Here is a 26,729-nt window from a genome sequence, read left to right as displayed (position 1 = left end):
AATACATTCTTGTCTTGATCTGCTGACTTCCTTGAGCTCTATTTCTCTTCTTCTGTCCCATAATTAAACTTCTCAATAATCTACACTTACCGTTTTGCAATTTGGCTACCATCCCACTTCATTTTACTTCCACTTCTTTCTTGTAACTGAAACTGCATTCTAAGCAGGGGCTCCTAAGATGATATTCACCCACAAGAAATCAGGGTTCTCAGAACTTGCGTCAGAAAAAATTAAATTTTGATTTTCACTAACCTCTAACTGAAAATTGACATGTGCCTCTATTATGAATATAGCTAGAAAATCACAGTAGGATTAGTAGTACCTGTGAGTCTGTCACCAACATGAGCCACAGATATTTTCATATCACATAACTCTCATTGAATATATCTTAAAATGCCATTTATACTCATCACTACTTTGGAATTAGGGTAGCTATTAGATTGTACATGATTGCAGTCTTCCTGTCTACAGATGCTTTGTCCACATAGATAGCCAACTATTGGACAATTCTGCTCCTACTGGTCATTCAGCCCCCAAACACTGAAGTCACATGTTCTCACATTGGTGAGCCAAGTATATAAGTCACCTTCTGATATTCCCTATCTATAATTGATAATTGATCAACACACAGAAGGAAGTGAGCCAAAGACCACTCCAAAGTTTAGTGTTTTTATTCAAGCTAAGAAACAACAACCTTCACACTGATATGTCTTTTCGAAAATAAAACCTAATTTTAAATTGCCTGTATTTTAAGTGCATTGTCTTGTTATTCAGTCCATTGATAAATTAGACATATGTTACTATATCACCAAATTTTAAAATATTTTGATAACTACATTTCTATATAATTGACTTCTTTTAAAAGCCTACATATTTTATTGTATGCATTTAAATACATTACTCTGAGAAGGGATCTCTAGGCCTTACCAGACTGCCAAAGGATCCATGGAACAAAAAAGGGTTAAGAACCACTGCTCTGGAGGGTCACAAATAATGCTACATCCAATGGCTTTTTCTCCCAGTCAATAATGAAAACTCTTCTTGTTCTTCTGAGATTTCAGCTAAATTGAGAATGATGAGAACTTTTCTTATTTCTAGAACCTTTTCTTCCATAGCCTCTGACACTGTTGATCATCCCCTACAACTTGTCAATCTCTCCTCCACTGGTTCACATGATATTGCAACACCCTGATTCTCACTGTATTTCTCTAGTTGTTTCTCCTCAGTCTCTCACATACTTCTCATTCATCATACTGTCCTTCAGTTTTGAAATCTCAGCGTGATCTTTGACTTTTCTGTCTCCTGCAAAGCTAATGTCAAATCAGTATCCAAAACCTGTTCTTTCTTATTAATAATGTCTCTCATACATATCTCTTACTTCTCATTATCACTGCTACCACCTTAGTCCAGGTCCTCAGTGGCTAGTTCTAAAACTACTTAAACAGCCTCCTAACTGGTATCCTTCACCTCAGTCTCTCTCCCAAACCATCCAACATAGTGTTTCCAGAATACTGTTTCCAATGCGCCAGTTTGGTTAGATAATTCCCCCTCCTTAACTTTGCCTTCAAGGTTTCCCTCAGTGTCAAACCGGTTTGCCTTCAAGGTTTTATCGGGTTCTTTGGTGTAAGCAACAAAATTAGCTGAGGAGAAAAAAACGAAAGAAAAAATCAAATACTTATTGGAAAGAGAGAGGGTAGCTCACAGAATTGAAGGACCAACTGAAGAGGGTCAGACTTAGGAGTAACATAAACTAGGAAAGATCCAGAATTTCAAGTAGAAGAAGAAAATGGACGAACCAATCAACTGTTTTTCTCTCATTATTTTACTCTGCTTAAAACCCAGCCTCCAGGAGAACATTAAATGGACCTAGCTTGGTTTACATGTCCACTCCTTAGCTAGGAAGGGTAGGACACTTTGACTTAAATATCTATCAAGACTACCCATATTAGAGGAAAATTAATTCTGCCACAGAATTTCTAAAAGAGGTAAAACATGTTGGACATCCCTATACAATAAATGTCCACTACAAAGGTTCTTTTCTTATATAGCCCCAACATACTTTTCAGACATGTCTCTACTCTCATACATGCTCAATGCTCCAGCCAAACTGCTCCACTTACCTTTTCATGGGTCATTCCTAATACTTTTCTAACTTGGTAACTCTGTTCATACCATTCCTCCCTCAGGAAAGTCTTGGTCTTTCCTCTTCTTCTGTTGAAATCCTGTTCACTCTTTAAGACCTAAATCAAACATCTCTAAAGTCTGTCTGACTGAATTTAGACAAAAATCATCTCTCACTTTGTGGCCTTTGTTACTACCATTTTCTGGCAGTTATCTCATACTGCCTGTATTGTGATTGTGTTTGAACAAGTTTTACCTCCCCTACTAGCATATAAACTGTGAGGATAGAGAATCACAACATTCACCACAGGCTTTGCATACAGTAGACGGTCAGTAAATACTTTGGGGGGAGGGGAGGGGCGAGGCCTTCGGGTCCCACGGCTGAGGCGATGGCGGCGGCAGCGGGCCTCGGGCCTCGGGGTCTCAGGCCTCCGGGTCTCGGGCGCAGAGGAGGTAAGCGTCATCGGCTGCTGCCCGACCGGACCCGAGGTAACGCCTCGGCCTCTGCGACCAAAGGAGGCGGGGGCGCGGGGGCGCCAGGGCCCGGGCCCGGCCGAGGGTCGGGGACGCTGGGCCGCGTCGGGGACCCGGCGCCACGGGCTGGCTGAGGCGGCCTGGGTTCCCTGGACGAGCCAGAGCTGGGTTTCTCCCCGTCACACCCCGAACCCCACTCCTGACGGGGGCCTGTGCTGCCCGAGCGAGCCTGGCTCCCCTCCCTCTCGAGACCCTGACGACAGCCTGTCGTGACGTGTCGCCCATTCTGACGTCTTCCTTGGCGGCCGCCCCGCCCGCCGCCGGAGGAGCGCGGGGAATGAGGGCCGCCGGGTGGAGGCGCGGAGCCGGGAGACGCTAATTGCGCCTGCCTTGCTCACACCTGGGCGCCGTCCTCCCGGCACAGCCTCAGGCTCACCTTTGCGGGACGCCTGGAGGACAAAAGAGGGAGAGAAGAAGTGAGGCCGTGATAGACTCACAGCCTGTACAAGGTTTATTTGCAGGCCCACAGCGAATCCTAGATCAGCCCTCTTCCGTGAACTGTCAGGCTGTGGCCTCACCCTGACGTTGTTGAGAATTGGTTTGAGAACTGGAAAAGGAATATGAATCAGGCCCACAATTTCCTCCCCAAGAGTCTTAAGTCATTACCCTCTGTTACTGTTACCTGCTAAGCAGACAGCCATTTTTAAGTAAATGTGAGTGAAATTGGTTTTAAGAGAAGAGGAACCTTTCAAAGTGACTATGGCCTTCTAATATAACATTAATTCATTTTTGCAGCATGTTTGAATTGGCCTTTGTTCTATCGTTTTTTAGTCTATGATAATAGAGAAGTTCTGGAAGTAAACGTTGATGTGGCTGGTTAATTGATCAGGATGTAATGTAATGTACACTGGCTGTTTTTAATCAGGTGAATACAATTTTGATTGTCTTTACATTTGTGTGTGTGTAACAAGATATTTTGTATGGACAGAAAGCACACATTAAGCCTTTTAAATATACTTATGTTTTATCAGTCTAAAAAAAATACTTTTGTAAAGAACAAATGAATGTGAGTGAAAAAATGAAAGTGAATCTATAGTCTGGGTTCCTGGAATCTTACCAGCAAAATTATATTGCATTTAGAAATACGAAGTTGTGCCTCTGTTTTAAGTATAGAAGAGACATTTTAAAATTTAGCCAATAGATCAATGTGTTTTGTTAATAAGCACTAACATGTCTATTTGACTGATTGGATTTTTCTTAATGAATCAACTTTTGCCCCAGATCCACCAATTATTTCACTGTCATCTCCCAAAACCTAAGAGCAATTCTAAAGGACTTCAAAACCATCCTTTCATTCAGTGAGAATCTGAATCTCAAAGCTGTAGTGTTCCAAATAGTAAGCACAGAAAACATGAAACTAACTCCTCACTCAATTACAAATCTTTTTTGTAATGATATGTGGGAGTGGTTATGAGTACTCAGCAATACAAACACCACTGCAAGAATTTGTGACTTATCTGAATATAACTATTGATTTCCACCTATACCCCTCAGTCCAGAGCTGTGAATTTTAAACACCTAAGCAAATGAGTAAGGGTAAAATCAAGTAAGATTTTATAAAGGAGTGTCCTTCCAACTTCTAGAAATGTTTTTTCCATACTGCCTGGAATATTTTTAGGGCTCTCATACTACACAGACCATTGGAAGTTTTGCAACATCTAAGTTTCTGGATATATATGGTGTGAGTTACTATGCTTATGACTGAATATAAAGGTTACACAACAAATATCCTACTGTAGAAACATATTTTTACAATGTTTGAATTGGATGTCTTAAGTTTTTCAGCCTTTATTTTTTCTTTTAATTGGTAATAATCTTTCTATCCCTTTATCCTGATGCATAAAAAATTTACTATTATAAAGGATTAACAAAAACAAGGGAGTGTGGAGCTGAATTGCAATTGGCTGTTACCAGAGCGAAAATTGAGAGGAACTGGGAGGTTCCCCTAATCATAGCAGGAATTATGTAGCAGTAGAAATGACACTGAAATAAACCTTTTGTAACAAAGATCATTCTCTTGAACGTCCCCAGCTGGTTAGGGTTGGTTTCGACTGAGGTGGAGCTGGCTCTGCCATTGCATTGTTCTTGTTATTACTGATAATTACTTTTATTGTGCCATGCAATATCTACATGGTATTTTATAGCTTCACACATAAAAACCAGGTCTCTTTCTACCAGTTCCTGAAGTATTACTTGGGGGAAATACTCAGGTGGGTGGAATTTTTTAAAGTAGAATTTCATGTTAATTTCTATACGCATCTCATAGTCCTCTTGAACTTCATAGATATTTATTGTGCACTCTTAATACTCAGACGAAATATGTGACAAGACCTCCCAACAGAAATCTAACAGCTGCCCCAACATACATCTCTCTTGAGGGAACCAGTGTTTCTTCCTCCATTCTACTCATTCATTTATCTGTTTATTCATTTCTTCAAAAAGTTTCATTTGGCCTACCAGAAGAAAACAGAGGGATCTATTCTGGAAGTTTCTAGACTGCAAAATTTTTTTCAGATGACAACCAGATTTTGAGCAATAGTCACTTATACTAATGCTTCTGTCAGTTGCTTTTAGATGGTGCTTAGTATTAGTGACAATTAAGAGAAATGTAAAATATTATAGCCTTTTCTATGAAGCCATCCATGATCCACAAGGCTTTTCTGATATTTACATAGACAGATAAATTAATTAAGCCCAAAGTATTCCCTTCTACTCAAGGTCAAACTAGAAATATTCCAAATACAGATGCTGATTCAGGGAACAAAACACCTATTATGAACCCTAAACTGACCCTAGGAATGTCACCAAAAAAATGAGGAAACCCCACACATGAAAACACTTCACAATGGTTCATCACAAGATTGACATTTTTGTGGGTCAACACGGCCCTGCTTAGTATTGAAGAATAAAGACCACAGCATTACATTTTTCATGTCTGGCTTATTAGAAATGTCAAGATGCTTTTGTAATGTGTATGTATATATATATTATGTCAGGAACAGTCAAATTTGAAAGAACTGTATTGCTTCAAGACTCCCTTCCCCTCTTTCTCTCTCTCTCTCCATAGGTAGATAGATACATATAGATATAGGTGTGTATACATATAATTTACTAGTGCATTTATTCACTGTTTCCTGGGGTTTCTCCACATATTATTCTCTCGGCATATAAAGCCTAAAATTAAATACAAATTACAAGGTTTTAGAAATCATTATTTTAATCTCCTTCATGAAGACCTCTGAATTCTCTGAAAGGATTTACATTTCCTTATAACAATTTAATGCCTCTAATTAAATCTTACAGGAGAATTTTAGACTATTCCAATATATTATGTATTAAAAGTTTTTAAATTTTGGCTCATTGTGCTATTTTATTTCTGTGACATATTGCATATTATTTATAAATTAGGGTTTTGAATCTGTGCAATTGGATTTGGGTGTTAAAATACAAATTTTAGCTTAATGAGTTGATTTATAGTCCCCTGACCAAATTCCCCTTTGGTGTTCTGATTTAGCAGTGTCATAAGTAGAAAATCATGAATTCTCTAAAATATTATAGTGGATTTTGCATATTATTTTTGGATTAGATGACGAGGTAAAGGTTTTATAAATCCTGGGGTATTTCATAAGAAGTCACATCCACAGTTTTCTTCTTATAGTGAAATTTAAATTATTATTGGTAAAAGAAAAAGCTTTTTATTTACAATGAAGATACTTTACTAGAACCCAATTCCCAGTATCAGTTCCCACCACAAGATATTTGGACTAAAGATCTTAATTTCATTGCTCAGTATGTGAGTAAAACTAAGTTTTCATGAATGTCAGACACACCCAACTAAACCGGTTTTGAATTTGTACACACTTGCGTTGCTCATATTTACAAATTGCAGCATTCTCTAGTCTCTAGTACATCCGTGAGTCATCAAAAATTTTTGAAAAAGACTACTAGAAATCCACCTTCTCAGCACAGATGATAATTAGAAAGGTAATTGATTTATTCAAAAGTCAGATCACTTAAAATTACATCTCATCTTTATCATCAGTTGCACTACTTCAAATATGCTTGCCTGTAAGAAATAAAATGCTTTTTTATCTCCACCTGCATGAATGGCTCTATTGTCACAAGGTAATCCTTTATCCTCCAAGCATCTTCTCACAAAACACCTCCTTGTTCAGATTTTTACCATTAAGTAGAAGAACTGATTTCAACAGTAGACTTAGATGTCACCCTTAAGCCTCTGCAAAATATTTTTCATTACATAGTTAAACTAAGCAGCCAGTTTTGACACCCAAAACTTCTAAACCACTGAGTTTGGGTTAATTCTACAAGACATGGTGAGTACAGAAAACACTACACAGAAACAAGCAAGATGATTTGAAAAATTGTTAACACTTCACAAGTTTTTGTTCACCAAGTTGTTTTGCAAATGAAAATGGATTGGAGCACATTACTGAAATGATTATCCATTGATTTTTACTGAGAGAAAAAAGAGAGTACAAGATAATGGGATAAGCCTTCTCAAAGGTCTGGGCACACTCCATCCAGTCATTCATCTGTTCATTTATGCAGCCAACATATCCTGGAATCAACCACCTCTGTATGATTCCCTGTTCTAGGTTTTGAGAACATCCTGGTAAGAAAAACTCAACAGTTACAATGCAGTGTGGTAAATGTTATGATGGGTTTAATTTTGGGGTGCTGTTGACGCATGCAAGGGGAGAATTTAACCTAGTCTTGAGAGGTCAGGAAAGGCATTTTAAAGGAAGGGACATCTAAGTTTAGATGTAAACCCAGGAGTAATGAAATGAGTTGGGTGTTTCAGATGCAGGGAGCAAGCAGTGTGTACAAAGGACTGTAAGAAATGATTTTGAAACCTAGAATTCATTATTGCCTGGGTGTTCTCCACATATTTTCAGTCTCTACTAACGCAAAAGCCCTCCTACTCTTTTCTTCTTGTGACAGAGCTCAGTTGGGTATTGTATTTTTTTAAACCTTGAGATGAAAATGCAATTGCAACAAAATGCCTGTAAATACAGAATACAGATAAAGTGTTTCAAGATGCCTGTAAATACAGAATACAGATAAAGTGTTTCAAGAGAGGGAACCAGCATTCATGGAACATGTATTCCTTCACAGGGTCCCCCAATCCAATTCACTATGTGGAATAAACAAGAGCCGGAGTGTGAGAAAAGTTGGTTAAATCAGAGAAGCTGATTTATTAGACAAGATACTAACCAGATCATTTTTAATGTTCTTGATGCCATTGTCTAGTATTCCATCAAACAAATTTTCAAGTGACTGATAAGATAGCCTCTCTCACTTGTCTAGGTCACCTAATCATTAACATTTTCAGCCATGTTGATTGTCGAGGGCCTTCAGAATGGCTTTAGGGAAGAGGCAGAGATGAGAGAGAACAGGGGAAGCATCTGACACAAATGCATTCAATCTTTAAATATGATTCATTCTATAGGACATATCTATTGAAGTATCTATAGATGTTTTTATTGGAAAATAAAATATTGTTCCATTTACTATCTCCCTGATAAAAAGCATGTACTATATTTTTATATGAATGATATTCATTAAATGTCAGCATCAGCTTGAGGCCCAGCCTTAGCCTGAGTAATTTCACCCCTAAAGCTTGAATCTTTCTGCCACAGAGTTTCTGTAACTCTGAGTGCCTGGAGTGAAAGCTGCATGAATGGCTCTATTGTCACAAGATAATCCTTTATCCTCCAAGCATCTTCTCACAAAACACCTCCTTGTGCAGTAATAAAACACCAGCTACTTCATTTACTTACCATTAGAAAATCTTGTTCCAAACTGTTTGAAATCTCCAGGGAGGGAATTAGATGCTATCAATGGAATTCCTTTTGCCATAAAGTGGGACCATCTGGGAAGGTCCTGTGGTTATTGTGAGGACACTTTAGTAGGAGACCCAAGTTTTATATGAGTTATTTTACATTTTAGTTCATAACTTTGCATTTATATTATGGGTGTGTGCAGTTATTTTGGCCTTTACATTCCTCAGGTAATTTTAAGAGAATGCTAAAAGCTGAGACAAGTTTGAAAAAAAAAAAAAAAGATACAGCTTGTGTTTTGGAGGGGTTGTTTGGAGGAGTTGTTAGAGTAGAATGAATTTAGTTGGAATCAGTCTTACCTATAAATCAGACAAGTGCATTTTTTTCATTATGAGAACTTTGATGAAGAGTTTAATAACATGAACAAGTAATCAAGTTGCTGCCTCTCCGCAAATTATTATAATAACATCTTCTACCATAGTTACACAGAGACATTCCCCTACACGGTCAAACTGTACTGACATTATCTAATTTAAAATCTGAAAACTCCATTGACATAGTGAGCACTTAGGAGTTAATGTCAAATAACTCTTTGTGTGGCTTTCATAAAGATGGACACAGGAAGGGGAATTGAAAAAAATCCAGGAAAATAAATTTGGAGAGAAACTTCAAATCTCAAAATTGAATAGCTATGAGACAGCAAATTGTGGTCTGAAGAGCATTAAATGGGAGCCATGAATTCTGGGTTAAAGTCCTGGCATTGCCACTAATCAGCTGGGTGAATTTCTGTTGGTCTCCGTCTATAAAATGACAGATTGGAATAGATTATCTCTAAGGTCCCTTCTGGATCTGATAGGCTCTGATCAATCTATTACCTTTTTTGAGAGTTTGAATTGTTCTAATTTTTCTTGAAACATCAAATGAATAGGGCTCTATTTACCACCATGTTTTATAAAGCATCAGAAGGTGTATCTGTTCTGAGAATGGGTAGTGAGGCAAAGGATAGTTTAAGGGGCATTGCTTTATTCAGTTTATATAAAATACAGCATTGCAATATAATTCTGTTTTCTTTTTTGCAATATAATTCTAGGTATGTAAAATTTCCACACAGTTTTGGCTTACTTAAATCCTTTGGTATTCTAGATGTGGGTATGAAGGCAAACCTATTCCTAATTTGTTAACTAAATACCATGTCTAACCCCTTCCTCCAGCAACCACTAGGGAAAGGCTGGTGTCACTTCAGATTTATGTACTACTATGAACACACACACAAACACACACAGACACAGGCACACACACACAGACACACACGAAGAAACTGCAAGCACTTTGGCACCGAGATTTGAATGATAAGCTTTCTCTTTCTCCCTCTTCTCTCCTTTCCTCCCTCTCTCCTTCCACCTCATCTTTCTCACAAGCACGGGTTTGGCGAGGGTAGGGGAAGGGTAAGCCAGCAGTTAATAGATGAAGCAACAGAGGAGCAGTGCCCTCTAATTAGCCCTTCTGCTATCTGATTTGAGGGCGCCATTAACGATTAGAAATTGATGGTCGAGGTGTCTGCAGAAACAAAAAATTCAGTCTTTGGCAACAATTGGTAAACGATAGAAAACAGAATGAAGTGTTTGGTTCTTCAAAATAGGAACAAAATAGCACAACTTGAAAAATGGTCAATTATCCTCCCTAGAGTATTTCAAAAGAACAGCATGGTCTCAGAAAATAACGTAGTCTGATAGGAATTGGTAAATTTTTCTCTTTGTATAAATTTAAACTTGTGTTGAATGCCTGGTGGGGAGGGGGAAAGAGTAGAGTTTTTTGGTTAAATCTCAGAAAATGTTTTGATAGAATGTTAATGATGGATTTTAAACTGAGATTTTCTAAAAAAGCCTGATTCCCACTGTTGTAAATAAAATATTGACAGGAAATCGTGGAAAAAATATATCTATAGCAGCCAGACCAATGCTTTGCATGCACTAGGCTCTCAAATATGTATTAGTCAATGTACGGATTAAATTTTAGAAGTTTATAAGTTGAAAAAATAAAGTCTAGTCTAGTTTAAATTTCCACATTTTACAAATGGAGAAACTGAGGTCCAGAGAAGTAAAGTGACTTGCCAAGATTCATGTAGCTATGAATAAGTTCATGCATTGCATTTCTTATGTGAAAGATATCAAAGGCCATATTCTATCAATATTGTTTCTAAAAGATGATTATATAATAATAGATACATGTAATTATGGAAAGTTATGAAGAGCCTTGCTACAAAAAAACTCACTAATGCAATTATATAATTACTGGGATAAGTGCTTTCTAGTGATAGTTTCTTAAAGAGAGAGAGTGATAGTGGACTTGTGGTCAGCAATGTCTACTCTGAAAAAAATATTTCTCTTAAACTAAAAATGGAAACAATAAAATTAAGCTGTGTAATTCAGATATCTCTCCATTAACCACTATGAAAACTTCACTTTGGTTAAGTAATTCAATTTTAAATCAATAACCAAAGTTTTGATTCCCAATAAAAGGTGGGGAGAAAAGGACTGAAAAACTTAGCAATCACCTGACCTTTGCTTCTGAGGTCAAAGTTTATTACTAATTATTTTCATTTTTCCCAGTGTCTATCCACCACCACAATGTGCATATGTCCACCAGAGTAAAATGATAACAGCTAACATTTATCAAGTGCTTACTGTGTGTCAGGCACTATTCTACATGCATACTTTGGCTAATTCTCACATCAGTTTTATGAGATTAGGTACTATTATTGTCAGTCTATTGAGGAAATTGAGGCACCGAGAGAATAATTTGTCCAAAGTTACACAGCTCATAACTAGTGGTGCTCAGAATTAAACCTAAACAGTCGGTTTCCAGCACTTCCTTGTTTAATCATTTATGTGAATAAAGTAGAGATAAGTAGAAACTAGTCTTTATTTTCTGTTCACTTTCTAACATGCTGGGCTTTCATGATAAATTAAAAATAAACAAATGTATATAAAAATGTTCATTTACATTGTAAATTGTGAAAAGAGTAAAGAATCATGATCAAAGAGAAATATTATCTTCTCCCTAAATGACATTTTATCATGAAAAGAATGAAATTGTACATTGTAAAAATCAAGACATGAATCTCTTCATCTACTGTGAAGCTAAAAGTTTCTAAAGCAGAAAAATGTTTTCATTTTAAAAATGATTTATTCATCTGGATGGGAAAAATAAGGTAGAACAATTGAATATTTGGTCTTATTTAGTGAACTAAGCTAAATCAGACACTTGACAAGATTGCACAAGAAATATAAAAAGAAAACACCACAAAAATAGAATCTATGATCTTTTACAATGGTCTTTAGTTACAGTATAAGAGAAAAAATATACTAAGGAAATTAACAAAGAAAATTTCTCCCCTTGCAATCTTAATTATGCCAATTAAGAGCACAAAATATTCAAGCATTTTAAAAGCACTCATTTACATATAAAATATTGGTACTAATTATAAAATGTTCTCATTTATTCATTCAATTAAGCTAAATGAACTAATTCAAGATAACACACATTCCAAGATATAAATACATTATAAAATATAAGATTTTAAAAATAAAACTGGATACTGGAGAACCTCTTCCTAGTTACTTTGTTGAAAACCTGTCTATTTGCAAGCTTGAGATTAGAAATTATGGTAAAGTTGTCCCTATGATCTCCCACATTCAGGGGCTAGTGGAAATAGTTAGCTATCCTTTCCCCCTCCCCTGGTGTTTCTATTGGCCTTCTGAAGCACTTTAATCCTAAGGCTTGGTCTGACCACCCAAATGACTTACTCTTCCTGTTACCTCTACCTGAGGGGTTTGCAAGTGAATTAAGATGACTAAATACCTGTTAAATGGGGGTAAGCTACTTTCTGGCTACAGAAGACCCATATGGTACTCTTGGGTGGCTCTTATTTAGATCTAATAGGTGGTCCTTTCTTCTGGTTCACCCTTGCCTCCCAAGTGGGACCCAAACAATTAAGAGTGGCTACAAAGCCCGCTAAGGCACTCTTGTCAGACTGCTGAGGCTTTAAACAAGCTCTTCATTTAACTTTTTCAAGCTTCAATTTCCCTGTCTCAAAAATAGAGCTCTTGATGATATCTACTGGATAGATTTTTGTGAAACGTAAAAATGAGATGATAAATGTAAAAACATTTAGAACCATGCCTGGCACATTGTAAACAGTACATTTTAACTAAAAATATAAAATAATAAAAAAAATAAGGTGCCATTCCCTGTTGACAAGGAGCTTATTATCTACTAGGGAGACATTTATGAGAACAGTGTTCATAAGATAACAAAATAAAAGTGATGGTTGAAATAACTATAAAGTGCTGCGGAAGTAGGTGAGGGAGAGGCAAGTATTTTAAGTTGTAAGTAAGCAGATGATTTCTTGAAAATCATCAGAATGAATTTGAACATTTATATTTTGTTCCTCTATTTTCCCAAGCAAATCCTTTCTTCATAAATAAATTTCATTCCAACCTCCATATGAATCAATGCATACTTTGAATTTGAGGAGTATAAAATAATATATAGCTTTATTGTATTTGGAAAGCTGGAACTTGATGGAATAATACTGTTTTATTATGATGTTGCCTTAAACTCGTCTTGAAAACAGAAAGTAGTGGCAGAGTGATCTGACTATGCAATAGGCATATGGAAGATAATGTCACTAATTGAAAGGGGTTTTTTTTCCCCTTGAACTAGCCTTTCACCAAAATATCAGATTTTAAGCATTTTGTCAAAACAGTTTCTTTATCTAAGCATCTGGGTAACATCCAGTTGAAAATAGCAGAAACCTAGGATTGGTGTTTGATTTGCAACAGAAGTTTGTGCCTCCTCTTTTGAGATATATGTATGTACAGTATCTCTTTGTATGTATAACCCATATACTTATTTTTAAGTGATGCTGTTGATTCACTGAGTAGGTAAAAACAAAACACAGAAATCCTTTAGTCATTTTATCTACTCTTGACTAGAATTTTGTTATCTCAAAAAAAGGTGCGTTAGAGAAAGATGACACTGATAAACTGAAGTTTAAAAATGTAACACTTTATAACTTATTTTGAATATGTTTGGGATATGCATCAGTTGGTAAACACTGAGATGAAAGTAGATCTTAATGTGTAGGTACTTTGGAGAAATGGCAAAATATATGATCCAATATATTGATAATTTATTGGGTTTCCTTGCATAGGAAGGACTCTAGTTCAAGGAGTGACCCTTTGTTTAGTAAATACGCTTTTTGCAGAAATAGTACTTGGCATGTGTCTTGGACCATTACTCAACTACCTGATTTGATGCTATAATTCCAACCCTAGTAACAGCTGGTCTGTGCAAGGTCCATACCTGAACACTAGAGGCTTTGTTAAGAACAGTTGACCTTTGGAAAGCATTACTAAAAATTTCCACTCTAATGCTGTATGTTCCTCGAACTAAAAATGAGAGAACAAACTTTTCAAAGTTAACATATAGTTCTGAAAAGCCCCATCTCCACATTGTGGCTGGTCTTCATGACCTTTCCAATCCTGAGATCACCTGACATTACTATAGTGTGATCGTAGGCCAATTAGTCAATGGTAAAAAAAATAATTGTGGGTGGGAAATAGGAAATCATGTTTCTGAGACCACTCTGCTAAATCAGTCTACAAATTGTTTAAGCATAAAAATGTTTGAAAAAATAAAATAACTGTTTCTAGAAAATAATTCATTTCTATTGACAGTCATAGGTAAACAAACACTGACACCCATTTTCCTTTCCTACACAGCACCCCCCACCTCAGCATTTGATTGCATCAAATTCTAGATAAAGTGTTAATGTGTTATTTTTATTTTTGCCTTTTAAAATTCTGTTCCTTAGATTTGACTGTTAAACCATTATCTTTATTGCTGCTCTCAGTTTTATACTTTCAGTGAATAAAACCATTTGCCTGATTGTATCATAAGGCCCGGTTTACTTTCATAAAATTGACCCCATATAGAAGTCCATATACCTCCAGAATTTGGGCCTCAGTGAAGCCATTTAGCATGGATAACAGGACATTGGAATAAGAGTTACAAGACCTGAGGGTCTTCAGACTTTGCCAGTGATTTATTCTGTAACCTTAAATAAATTGCCTAGTTACTTTTAGTAGCTTAAAAGTAAAATTCCTCTTACTTACCTCATGTTGATGCCACACTAATTAAACAGAAAGTGTTGTAAAGGTCTTTGGGGAAAATACCCTATGAATGCATAGGATATTATTTTTCCCTTTCTCTCAGCTCCATTAGGCACAGTCCGCTGATTCCCAGTTGCTATTGGTCGGTAAATGGCTAAGGGGTTTTTATAGCTAACGTTTACTGAGAATTTACTCTTTGCCAAGCACTGCGCTTGGTGCTTTACATGCATTACCTCACTTAGTCCCATGATAGCCTTATGAGATGGATATTTAATTACAGGTCTATGGCAGCAGGGGAAGAAGAAATATTCCAAATTGCAACATATTGCAGAGTAAAGTTGTGAAGGAAGACCTCTATCTTTGATAACTTTTTATTTTTTCTTCTAGATAGCAATATGCCCCCAAGCTCCAGTGCCTAAAATACCAAAGTGTAAATGACAATTGACAATTTAGAATGCTACCTCATCCCAGGGAATTTCTATTTTAAAGATAATAAACTTTAAACTAAAGAAATGACACTCTATCAATGACATCTTCAATACCATATAGTATGGACACTTTTCAATAAGTATCAGGAAGTACAGAGAGATCAAAAAGCACATCACATTAGAACTATCCATTGTTGTTGTGATTAATTTTGAGGGGAAATTGCTATAAATATTCTATCTCTCTCTCTCCACAGTAGCCCAAAGACTCTTCTCATTTTCAAATATCTAGTTGTGTCAGAAATATGGGGTGGACATCAAAGGATTGATTGCTTGTTAATGTTGAGGCATGTCTGAGGCAAGGTTCCTGTCTCTTAGGAACACATATTCCAAGGAATTTGGTTCTTCACGCTCAATAACCTTCAATTTAGCTAAAATCTGAAAAGAACCTGCATAGTCCTCATCCTCGACTAGGAAGGAAGTTGCACCAGCAGTCAAACTATGAGCAACAAAAAAGTTGTGTTATATAACTTCTTTAGGAAGTCCACCCCTGTACTCACTCACCATGTTCTCCAAACTGCTCCCCACCTGCTCCCTCTCAAGCTTCAAACTTCTTATCCATAGTCTAGAGAAATAGCTTTTGCATGGTATGATGGCATCTAATGACTTAATTCATCTGTTACAAAGTCATTCATATGTGTGTGCATCACAAGCTGTACACATACCTAGGGACTTACTTAACACAATTTGGACGTTATTTCCCACTTTATATATTTCCAAGATGCACACTTACCAGGATGTCATTAGATTTCATATCCACATATTTAAAATCTGTTTGCATAGTCTAGTGTAATTGCCTGGAAAACATGATATGCTTGATTTGAGAGTATGACTAAAACAAAATGTCTAGATTTCATATTATTTGCTCTTAATTATGGGAATATTGTTTTAAATTCACTTTAGAAAAAAGCAAAGGTGATTTGGCTCATATATGCTAACTAATAGCAATGGCTACTGACATAACACGTGATCATCACAGGCAAATAACCAGCTCGAAGTTTCTTCTAACCTAAATTTATATGCCCCCAATACTGAGTTTCAGAAAGTTCAATTTAACCACTATCTTTGATTCTAAAGTCCATATAATTTATTGACCACTTTGTAACAGAAATAGTACCAGAAACACCCAAGAAGAAGAATTCCGATTATGAGAGAAACACCATTGAGTCTTCTTTATTATTTTTAATTTATTTTTATTGAAGTATAGTTGATTTACAGTGTTGTGTTAGTTTCTGGTGTACAACAAAGCGATTCAGTTATACATATATATATATATATATAAATTCTTTTTCATATTCTTCTTCATTATGATTTATTACAGGATATTGAATATAGTTCCCTGTGCTATACCATAGGAACTTGTTGCTTATCCATTCTATGTATAATAGTTTGCATCTGCTAATACCAAACTCCGAATCCATCTCTCCCCTAACCCCTCCAACCTTGGCAATCACAAGTCTGTTCTCTATGTCTGTGAGTCTGTTTCTGTTTCATAGATAAGTTCATTTGTGTCATATTTTATATTTCATATACAAGTGATATCATTTGGTATTTGTCTTTCCCCTTTTGACTTAATTCAGTTAGTATGATAATCTCTAGGTCCATCCATGTTGCTGCAAATGGCATTATTTCATTCCTTTTTATGGCTGAGTAGTATTCCATCGTATATATATATATATATATATATATATATATATATATATATATATATATATTCATCTGTTGATGAACATTTAGGTTGCTTCCATGCCTTGGCTATTGTAAATAGTGCTGCAATGAACATAAGCGTGCATGTACCTTTTCAAATTATAGTTTTCTCTGGATATATGCCCACGAGTGGGATTGCTGGATCGTATGGCAACACTGTTTTTAGTTTTTTGAGGAACCTCCATACTGTTCTCCATAGTGGCTACACCAATTTACATTCCCACCAATAGTGTAGGACGGTTCCCTTTTCTCCACACCCCTCCAGCATTTGTTATTTGTAGACATTTTTTTTTGGCCATGCCTCGTGGCCTGTGGGATCCTAGTTCCCCAACCAGGGATTGAACCCGTGCCCCATGCAGTGGAAGCATGGAGTCTTAACCACTGGACCACCGGGGAAGTCCTATTTGTAGACTTTTTAATGATGGCCATTCTGAGCAGTGTGTAGTTTTTATTTGCATTTCTCTAATAATTAGCGATGTTGAACATCTTTTCATGTGCCTATTGGCCATCTGTATGTCTTCTTTGGAGAAATGTCTGTTTATGTCTTCTGCTCATTGTTTGACTGGGTTGTTTGTTTCTTTTTGCTATTGAGCTGTATGAGCTGTTTGCATGTTGTGGAAATTAAGCCCTTGTCAGTTGCATCATTTGCAAATATTGTCTCCCATTCCATAGGTTGTCTTTTTGGGTTTTTTTTATGGTTTCCTTTGCTGTGTAAAAACTTATAAGTTTGATTAGGTCCCATTTGTTTATTTTTGCTTTTATTTCTGTTGCCTTGTGAGAATGACCTAAGAGAACATTGGTATGATTTATGTAAGAGAATGTTTTGCCTATGTTCTCTTCTAGGAGTTTTATGGTGTCATGTCTTATATTTAAGTCTTTAAGCCATTTTGAGTTTATTTTTGTGTGTGGTGTGAGGGTGTGTTCTAACTTCATTGATTTACATGTGGCTGTCCAGCTTTCCCAACACCACTTGCCAAAGAGACTGTCTTTTCTCCATTGTATATTCTTGCCTCCTTTGTTGAAGATTAATTGACTACAGGTGTGTGGGTTTATTTCTGGGCTCTCTATTCTGTTCCGTTGATCCATATGTCTATTTTTATGTCAGTACCATGCTGTTTTGATTACTGTAGCTTTGTCTGAAGTCTGGGAGGGTTATGCCTCCTGCTTTGTTCTGTTTCCTCAGGGTTGCTTTGGCAATTCTGGGTCTTTTATGGTTCCATATAAATTTTAAGATATTTGTTCTAGTTCTGTGAAAAATGTCATGGGTAACTTGATAGGGATCACATTTAATCTGTAGATTGCTTTGAAAAGTATGGCCATTTTAACAATATTAATTCTTCCAATCCAAGAGCATGGACTATCTTTCCATTTCTTCAAATCATCTTCAACTTACTTTATTAATGTTCTATAGTTCTCAGCATATAAGTCTTTCACCTCCTTGATATGGTTTATTCCTAAGTATTTTTTGATGTGATTTTAAAACGTATTGTTTTTTACTTTCCTTTTCTGATATTTCATTGTTAGTGTAAAGAAATGCAGCTGATTTCTGTATGTTAATCTTGTATCCTGCTACCTTGCTGAATTTGTTTATCAGTCCTAGGAGTTTTTGTGTGTAGTATTTAAGGTTTTCTATATATAGTATCATATCATCTGCATATAATGACAATTTTACCTCTTCCCTTCCAATTTGGATACATTTTTGTCTTTTTCTTGTCTTGTTGCTGTGGCTAGGACTTCCAATACTGTGTTGGATAGAAGTAGTGAGAGTGGGCATCCTTATCTTGTTCCAGATTTTAGCAGGAAGGCTTTCAGCTTTTTACCATTGAATATTATGTTGGCTGTGGGTTTATCATAAATAGCTTTTGTTATGTTGAATTGTGTTCCCTCTATACCCACTTTGATTAAGAGTTTTTATCATGAATGGATGTTGAATTTTATCTAATGTTTTTCTACATCTATTGAGATGATCATGCAGTTTTTCTCTCTTCTTTTGTTGATGTGGTGCATCATATTGATTGATTTGCGTATGTTGAACCATCCTTGTGACCCTGGAATGAATCCAACTGAGTCTTCTTGAATTCAGAAACAGACACAGCAAAGCAGAGAAAACAAGGAAATATAAATATTGGTCATTAACTGAGATAATGTCCACATCATGTCCACTCATTCAGTCTTCTTCATTTTGAATGGTGGTTTGAGCTGTTATCTAGTGTTGAACAAATTGATGTCATGCGTTTCATTTGATTTCAGCATCAGAATCATCACAATGACATGGCCAGGTGTTGTTATAAAACTGATAGAAATAATTCATAGTGGCTCAACTGGGAGTCCAGTTCTAGTAATGGTAAAATATTTCTATTGTATAGCACATTTCAATGAAAAGACATGTGCATTATCTCTTTTAACGCTCAGCACAATTCTCTAAGGTTTGTCTTTTCTTTATGGATAAAGAAACTGAGGCTCGAAGAGAATAGGGGACTAGCTTGAGAGCTGTGCTTCAAGTTAGGTTCTCCTAGCAAGTATAAAACTTTGTCCTTTTCCCTACAGCTCTGCTCTCCTGTCCCAGTACTGATGCTAACACCCTCAAATCACTCAGCCCATTTAAATGTAATTTTTTCCACCTGCAAAATTGGCCATGGAATGTAGAAAGTAAGAATTGAATTTTAGTGATTTGAACCTGTGAACCAAGGATTCTTTGAGGTAGGAGTGGGGGAGGAGTACATGAATTTATATGTCCATTGAACATAGTTAGTATGGTACATAAATAACAGGTATTCCAATATGTGTATGTAAATGCTGTTGAGATTAATAAAATACACATTCACTCAAAACCGGTATTGAATCCATTGTAACTTTTTGTTATTATGCATTTTCTCAATCAACAGCTACTAAAAGTGCTACCATTATCTTGGGAGAGCCACCACATTTTGCAATGTTAAAAAGGGTCTCTATACTCAAAAAGGTTGGGAATCTCTAAACTAGATGATCTCCAAAGCACCTTTGAGCTTGAAAATTCTATGAAATTATTACTCAAATCAGGCCTTATTCGATCATTAAGACAGGATAGGACTGATTAATTGTAAGCCAATTGGCTGAGTAATGATTGACCCATAGTACAATTGATCTGAGAAGTCATGTAAAACCAGCTTGAGTATATTATCATCTAAGAAACTAATCAGGGGAGGGTGGGAGAGTTGATAGGACAGTGGTTTCAAAACAGAAATATGCCTTTATGTTCCTAATTCCCATAAACATTTATTGTGATTATGAGTTGTGGTGGTATAAGTCCTGTTAACTATATTGGTGTTGAGCTTTTAGGGGCTTGTAATATAAGGTCTTTATTATTATTCCACTACCCTCCATCCTTTTAAAAATATGTCTAGAATATGACAAATTGTCACCACTTCTTCTGATCCAAGCTACCATAATCTCTTGCCTGTAATATCACAACACCTTACAAACTGATTTCCTTCTTCTGCCCTTGTCCCCACTATAGTGTATTCTCAACAAACAAGCCAGAATAATTTCTTTAAAACAGGAATCAGATCATGTCATTCCCCTTCTCACAACTCTCAAATGACATAACATTCAAAGTAAAAATCCAAGTCTTTCAAATGGTCAAATGCCCTCAAGATTTTCCCCTTACCTTCTACCTCTCTGTTTATTACTCTCTCCCTCCACTTGGTCCTTACATTTCAGCTGTGCCTACCTCCAATTCTGGAACTTTAGTTTCCAGGAGGTGTTGTTAGTTTGTGCTGCTCGTTCTCTATAGCTACCCTTAAATAAGTTAGAGTGGTCTGAACAAGTGAGGGCTCTTCCTAAGTGCCAGAGCTCATATCTCAGGGCAGGGCATTAACTTTTTGATAAGAACGCTCTCTTTGCTATGGCTTGACTAGAAGTGGATCTGACTTCCCAGGTAACCAAGTAGTGGTGAAATTAACTAACAAGTCTCACCTGTTCATTTTATCTAGTATTTCCCAGGCACCTTTGACTTTTATGTTTTATGTTGATTTTTATTGTTTCATGATTTGAGGGTCACACTACTCTTAAAATCAGGGAAATTCAACAGACATAATGAAAAACATAGGTCTTAATTTTATGCTTGGATATTGCACATTGTTCAAACTGGTATGTATAATAGTTAGGAACAAGTTACAACATGTACTGAATTATGTGCCATGCAAACACATTACCAGGGCAGTTTCTGTAGGCACAGTTCCAGTAACAGTGTGAGTTCATGCTAAGTCATATTTACTACAACACAGTGAAGTGTGAGAAACTCCTAAGCAAAGATTTTTCCATTAACATTTTGCTGCCATCACGTGCATATAAAATAGAGATTTTCCAAGTTCACAACTCTTACCTCAGAGAACTGTCGAGTATTCAAATATCAAATCAGGTATACTTCTGCAAATAATGCATTGTACAGGGCACCTTCCAAAAACCAATCATCAAAATATAATTTAACATAAAATAAGCAGGAATTGAGAGGGAGTGGTTGGAAAACCCAAGAATATATGTAATGATACAACTTTTAAGAACCTGTTTTTACATGAAACTTGATTTGAATCATCAAAGCTCAGCTATACTTAAGGGGAAAAAAGGTAGTGGCAGAAGATGATGAGAAAAGTTTTGGATATGAAATGAGACAGCTTGAATGTTATGATCACATTCTTGTGACTTTTTGTGTACAGAAATGGATTCACTGGGTGTTGATCTTTTAAAAGGGACATTTTATACAATTTCCTCAGAGCCATTAGAAAGAAAACAAATGCCATGACAAAAGAAAAAAGAAAGGAAAGAAGGAAGGAACAAGGAAGAGAAAGACAGAGGGATAAAGGAGGAAGGAGGGAAGAAAATAAAGGAGGCAGAGGAAAGAAAGTAATATTTGTTTTCTGCTAAATGCTATGTTCTTTCCATGCATGTTCTCACTTAATGCTCACAATAACCCAACAAGGTAGGTATTACTCCTTTATTTTAAGAAAGGGAAACAGGCTGAGAAAGGTTAAGTGATTTGCCTAAGGTCTTGCAGTTCCTGAGTGGCTCAGAATTCAAGCCTAGGTTTGCCTGACTCTATGCCTATGTGATCATTCCCAGTATGTCACACTTCTGAGATCACTCTGACACAGAACTTTGGTTTGCAATTCATGGTCCATATGGGTCCTCCAAGTGGCCCATAGGCTATCTTATACCATTAATAAAAATAATATAACAATTCCTATTCTTCAGTTAATGTTATACATTCAGAATTTCTGTTTTTAATAAAAATGCAGACATTACCTCATTGCATCTCATCAAAAGTAGGGCTTTTCCTAATTCTGTGGAGATTTGGTTAGGTTTTCTGGAGAAAAGCAGGAGCAAATGGAGTGGGTGGTTCTTTTGCCCCATTAAATGGGCCAACTGACTGAAAATATTTTAGAACAACTTCCCCGGGTGTATTTTTAAACTACATAAAGGGGTAATTTTAAGCTCTAGAAGTGTTTTTTAGAAATGGAGGCAAACTTACTACTGAAATATTGTAATCTGACACAGTGAGCCAAGTTTTAAAAGTATAATTTTGCGTGGTGGCATTGTTTTGGAAAGAAGCAGTCATAGTTTATTAATTGACTCCTAGGTTTACCATCAGTTTCTCTTTTATTATATTTTTTCTCTCTTGATTTTTTAAAAATTAAAAACAACGAAACATGCACATGAAATATAACAGTTTGCTATAGCAAATGAGTATGATGTTTCTTTTAGGGGTGATGGAAATGTTCTAGAGTTCGATTGTGGTGATGATTTCACAACTCTGTAAATGTAATAAAACTCATTAAATCATACACTTAAAATGAGCAAATGTATGGTATGTAAATTATATCCTAATAAAGCTGTATAAAAAAGAACTGAATGTAAAAAATCCAAATTATACAGAAGAGTACAGAGTGAAAAGTAAAAGGTACAATTTAAGATTAATAAGTATATTAAATGAGAGCTTTAAAAAGAATGAAAGAATGTCACTGTATAATGCTATGCTACACAGAGATTGGGTAATTCAGTATTTCTTTCATCACAGTGATAATCTATATAGAAATAGCTAAGAGTTATCAATTATGTACTATATACCTAGTACTAAGTGTTTTACAGGTATTATCTCAATTTATACTCACCACAATCTTATGAGGTAAGTAGTATTATTAACATCTTTATTTTACTGATGAGGTAACTGAAGCAAAAAGATTAATAAGTACCTTTCCAAGATCACATGACCAGCAAGTTTTGAAACCAGGGTGTGCAATCCAGGTAGTTGGATTCCAGGAACCTTGCTTTTAACATTTCTAATAAGCTAATTAAGTTCTACCTACCTAATTTTAAGCCTTAGCCCATGTGCCACTGCCTCTGTAAGGCCATCTCCAGGTACCTATTTTGCATTGATACTCAATACCACACAGTTTGTTTTTAGCTTTTTTTATGTATTTGTGCTTTATCTTACCAGCTAGACTCACTGAGGACAAAGAGAATGTGAATAACTGACCCCTTTGCATCCCGCACAATGCTTAGCTCATGAACAAGCATATAGCACATGCCTAATAAATACATGTTTATTAATTGACTCTTCAGGAAAATTCACTATTATTAATATGTAACCTATCGATCCAACAACAGTAAAGAAGAGACTTGAGGCGGTTTTGTAAATTCCTCACACCAACAGCTCAGCAATTGAGGGTATAAAACATTTAAGTTGAGAACCAACATTAGTAGTGAATTGATTAAACTCATTAGGTATTTGCTCTTCTACACTCTGCCTGAGTAGATTTACTGAGGAAAGTATATTTCTGGTATCAATGAAAAATATGTGTTGTGCCCACTTAATTCAGAATATGTATGTTGAAGCCTATAATAGCCCACTGTTCTTTTGGGTCCAAGTGAAATGGTTTAATAATTGAAACAGCCTTCTGTGGAGGTCCTCTTGGTACTTCGTTGCCTGAGAAACTAAGATAAACATGTCTTATGTAAAATTCCTCTGCAAAATGAAACCAAAAGCTTTACAATGGGATTGCAGTGTATGAAGTTCTGGGTAAAAATAAAAAGACACGTAAACATGGTCCTTGCTTTTTGGAAGTATAATACTTTTTAAGATTTAAAAAATGTTTTCTAAAGTGGATAGGAAAGATAAACATCAAACTGTTAGCAATAGCTACTACTGGGGAGTGGATTCGGATGGGGTGCGCATGTCTAATGGACCTACCACTTTTTACAGCATATACGTCTGTAGTGTTTAAATTTTCTACAATAAGAATATGTTCATACATTATTTGTGTTACGTTGAAAAAAACTAAACCAGTTATTTTAAATAAAAAGAAACTTTCTAGCTTTGTAATTGTTGCTTTAAATGGTGACAGATTTTGATGAAAAGGAGTAAGTAGAAAGTATTGCTATGAAAAAGTGAAGGGAAACCCAGCTTCCCTGGCAAACTAACTCACTTTCTCTCCTCTCTCCTCTCTCCACTCTCTCTCTCCCTCTCTCTCTCTTTCTCTCTCTCTCTCTCTCTCTCTCTCTCTCAGTCTCTGTCTTTCTCTTTCACTTTCCTCATTAAACATTCTTTCCTCTTCTCAGTCCCTCCCATCAGATTAACCGCACTTTGGAAAAAAATAATTGAAACAGATTTGCAAGACAAAAGACTTGCTGGTTAAATAGTTGAGCTTTTCAGTTGAACCAAAACTTTAACTGTGAATGTTGTTCTACGGTTTATGTATTTTTGAGCTTGAAAATGGTGTTTAAATAAATCAAGATTTGTAGTCAGAAAAGGAATGGGAAATTTTTTCAAGTAAAAATTTAAGAAAGAGACTTTCTAGTTTTGTTTCTTGATGTTAAAAAAAGGCAGGGAATCTGTATTGTCAGACTAATCCAGATGCCAAGTTCCTATTGTCTTCATTTTTTGAATTTATTTATTCATATTGATTGGTCTTCTCTGCTTGAATTATTTTTATGGACAGGTAGAATCCGCCATTTTCTAGCACCTGGTGAATACTTTCTATGTGGTTTTGTAAGAAGTCCTCACTTCAACGCTTATTTTGTTGGAGCACAAAGCCAACTTGAGGCTCCAAGTTGATTATTTTCAGATGTTCCTTCCAAAGAATGTGGTGTGGCCAGGAGTAACAAAAAGAAGAGAAACAAAGCCATCCTTATTGTAGCAAAGCTACATAATTCTAAATTCCCTTTCCCTAAATAAGATAAACAAGCAACTCTGTCTTATTTGCTTTCTGGAAATGAAAGAGTTAAGCCGTCATTCTCTTCCTCTCTCATTCCCACTTTGTCTCTGACCTGCCCCTAAAGGATATCATGACATATTATAGGCTTTGTCAGGCTCTAGGATGTGATCTTTCACCATATTTACTACAAAAATCAGGGGTCCTTGCTTAGGAAACATACTTTAAACATATAATTTGCATAAATGTAAAAGTACAAGAAGTGCCAATCACAGAATAGCCATGTAAAGTGATAGAACAAACTACAAATATAGGCCATCATAGCCCACATGAATCATTCAATAAACTTCAAAACCAATCAACTTAATGACACCCTGGATTAGGAAAGTTAGGAACCCAACCAGGACTCTCTAGCGCTTGCTGGAGGGAGACAAAGAGCAGACACACTCATCACTCCAGATCAAAAGGATGACTATCATGATACAGCTCTTATGGCACATCTTGGCTTGCAATATACTACGATCTTGCAGCTATTATCTTGACTTGGAATTAAGAACAAAACACAGCAAAAGCAAAAACAATAAATAAAACCTGTGTCCTCAGTCAAAAATGTTTTCTCCAGAATACCTACCCATGTCTCATCCCACTCTTAAATGTATCATGAAAAGCCTCTTTTAGAGAGGAGCTTCAAGAGAGCAGAAGAGTAAGACATGGAGATCACCTTCCTCCCCACAAATACGTCAGAAATACATCTACATGTGGAACAACTCCTACAGAACACCTACTGAATGCTGGCAGAAGACCTCAGACCTCCCAAAAGGCAAGAAACTCCCCACGTACCTGGGTAGGGCAAAAGAAAAAAGAAAAACCAGAAACAAAAGAATAGGGATGGGACCTGCACCTGTGGGAGGGATCTGTGAAGGAGGAAAGGTTTCCACACACTCGGAAGCCCCTTTGCGGGCAGAGACTGCAGGTGGCGGAGGGGGGAAGCTTTAGAGTCACAGAGGAGAGTGCAGTAACAGGGGTGCAGAGGGCAAAGTGGAGAGATTCCCACACAGAGGGCCAAAGCCGACCAGCACTCACCAGCGCGAGAGGCTTGTCTGCTCACCCGTCGGGACGGGTGGGGGCTGGGAGCTGAGTCTCCGGCTTCAGAGGTCAGATCCCAGGGACAGGACTGGGGTTGGCTGCGTGAACACACCCTGAAGGGGGCTAGTGCACCACAGCTAGCAGGGAAGGAGTCCGGGAAAAAGTCTAGAGTTGCCAAAGAGGCAAGAGACTTTTTCTTGCCTCTTTGTTTCCTGGTGCACAAGGAGAGGGGATTAAGAGCACTGCTTAAAGGAGCTCCACAGATGGGCACGAGCCGCGGCTATCAGCGTGAACCCCAGAGACGGGCATGGGACGCTAAGGCTGCTGCTGCAGCCACCAAGAAGCCTGTGTGCAAGCACAGGTCACTCTCCACAGCTTCCCTCCTGGGAGCTGTGCAGCCCGCCACTGCCAGCATCCCGTGATCCAGGGACAACTTCCCCAGGAGAATACACAGCGTGCCTCAGGCTGTTGCAATGTCACACCGGGCTCTGCCGCTGCAGGCTTACCCCGCATTCCGTACCCCTCCCTCCCCCCGGCCTGAGTGAGCCAGAGCCCCCATATCAGCTGCTCCTTTAACCCCATCCTGTCTGAGCGAAGAACAGACACCCTCAGGCGACCTACATGCAGAGGCAA

This window comes from Eschrichtius robustus, chromosome X (assembly GCF_028021215.1).
Source record: "Eschrichtius robustus isolate mEscRob2 chromosome X, mEscRob2.pri, whole genome shotgun sequence".
In the NCBI taxonomy this organism is placed as follows: domain Eukaryota; kingdom Metazoa; phylum Chordata; class Mammalia; order Artiodactyla; family Eschrichtiidae; genus Eschrichtius; species Eschrichtius robustus.
Note: the sequence above shows the minus strand (reverse complement) of the source record.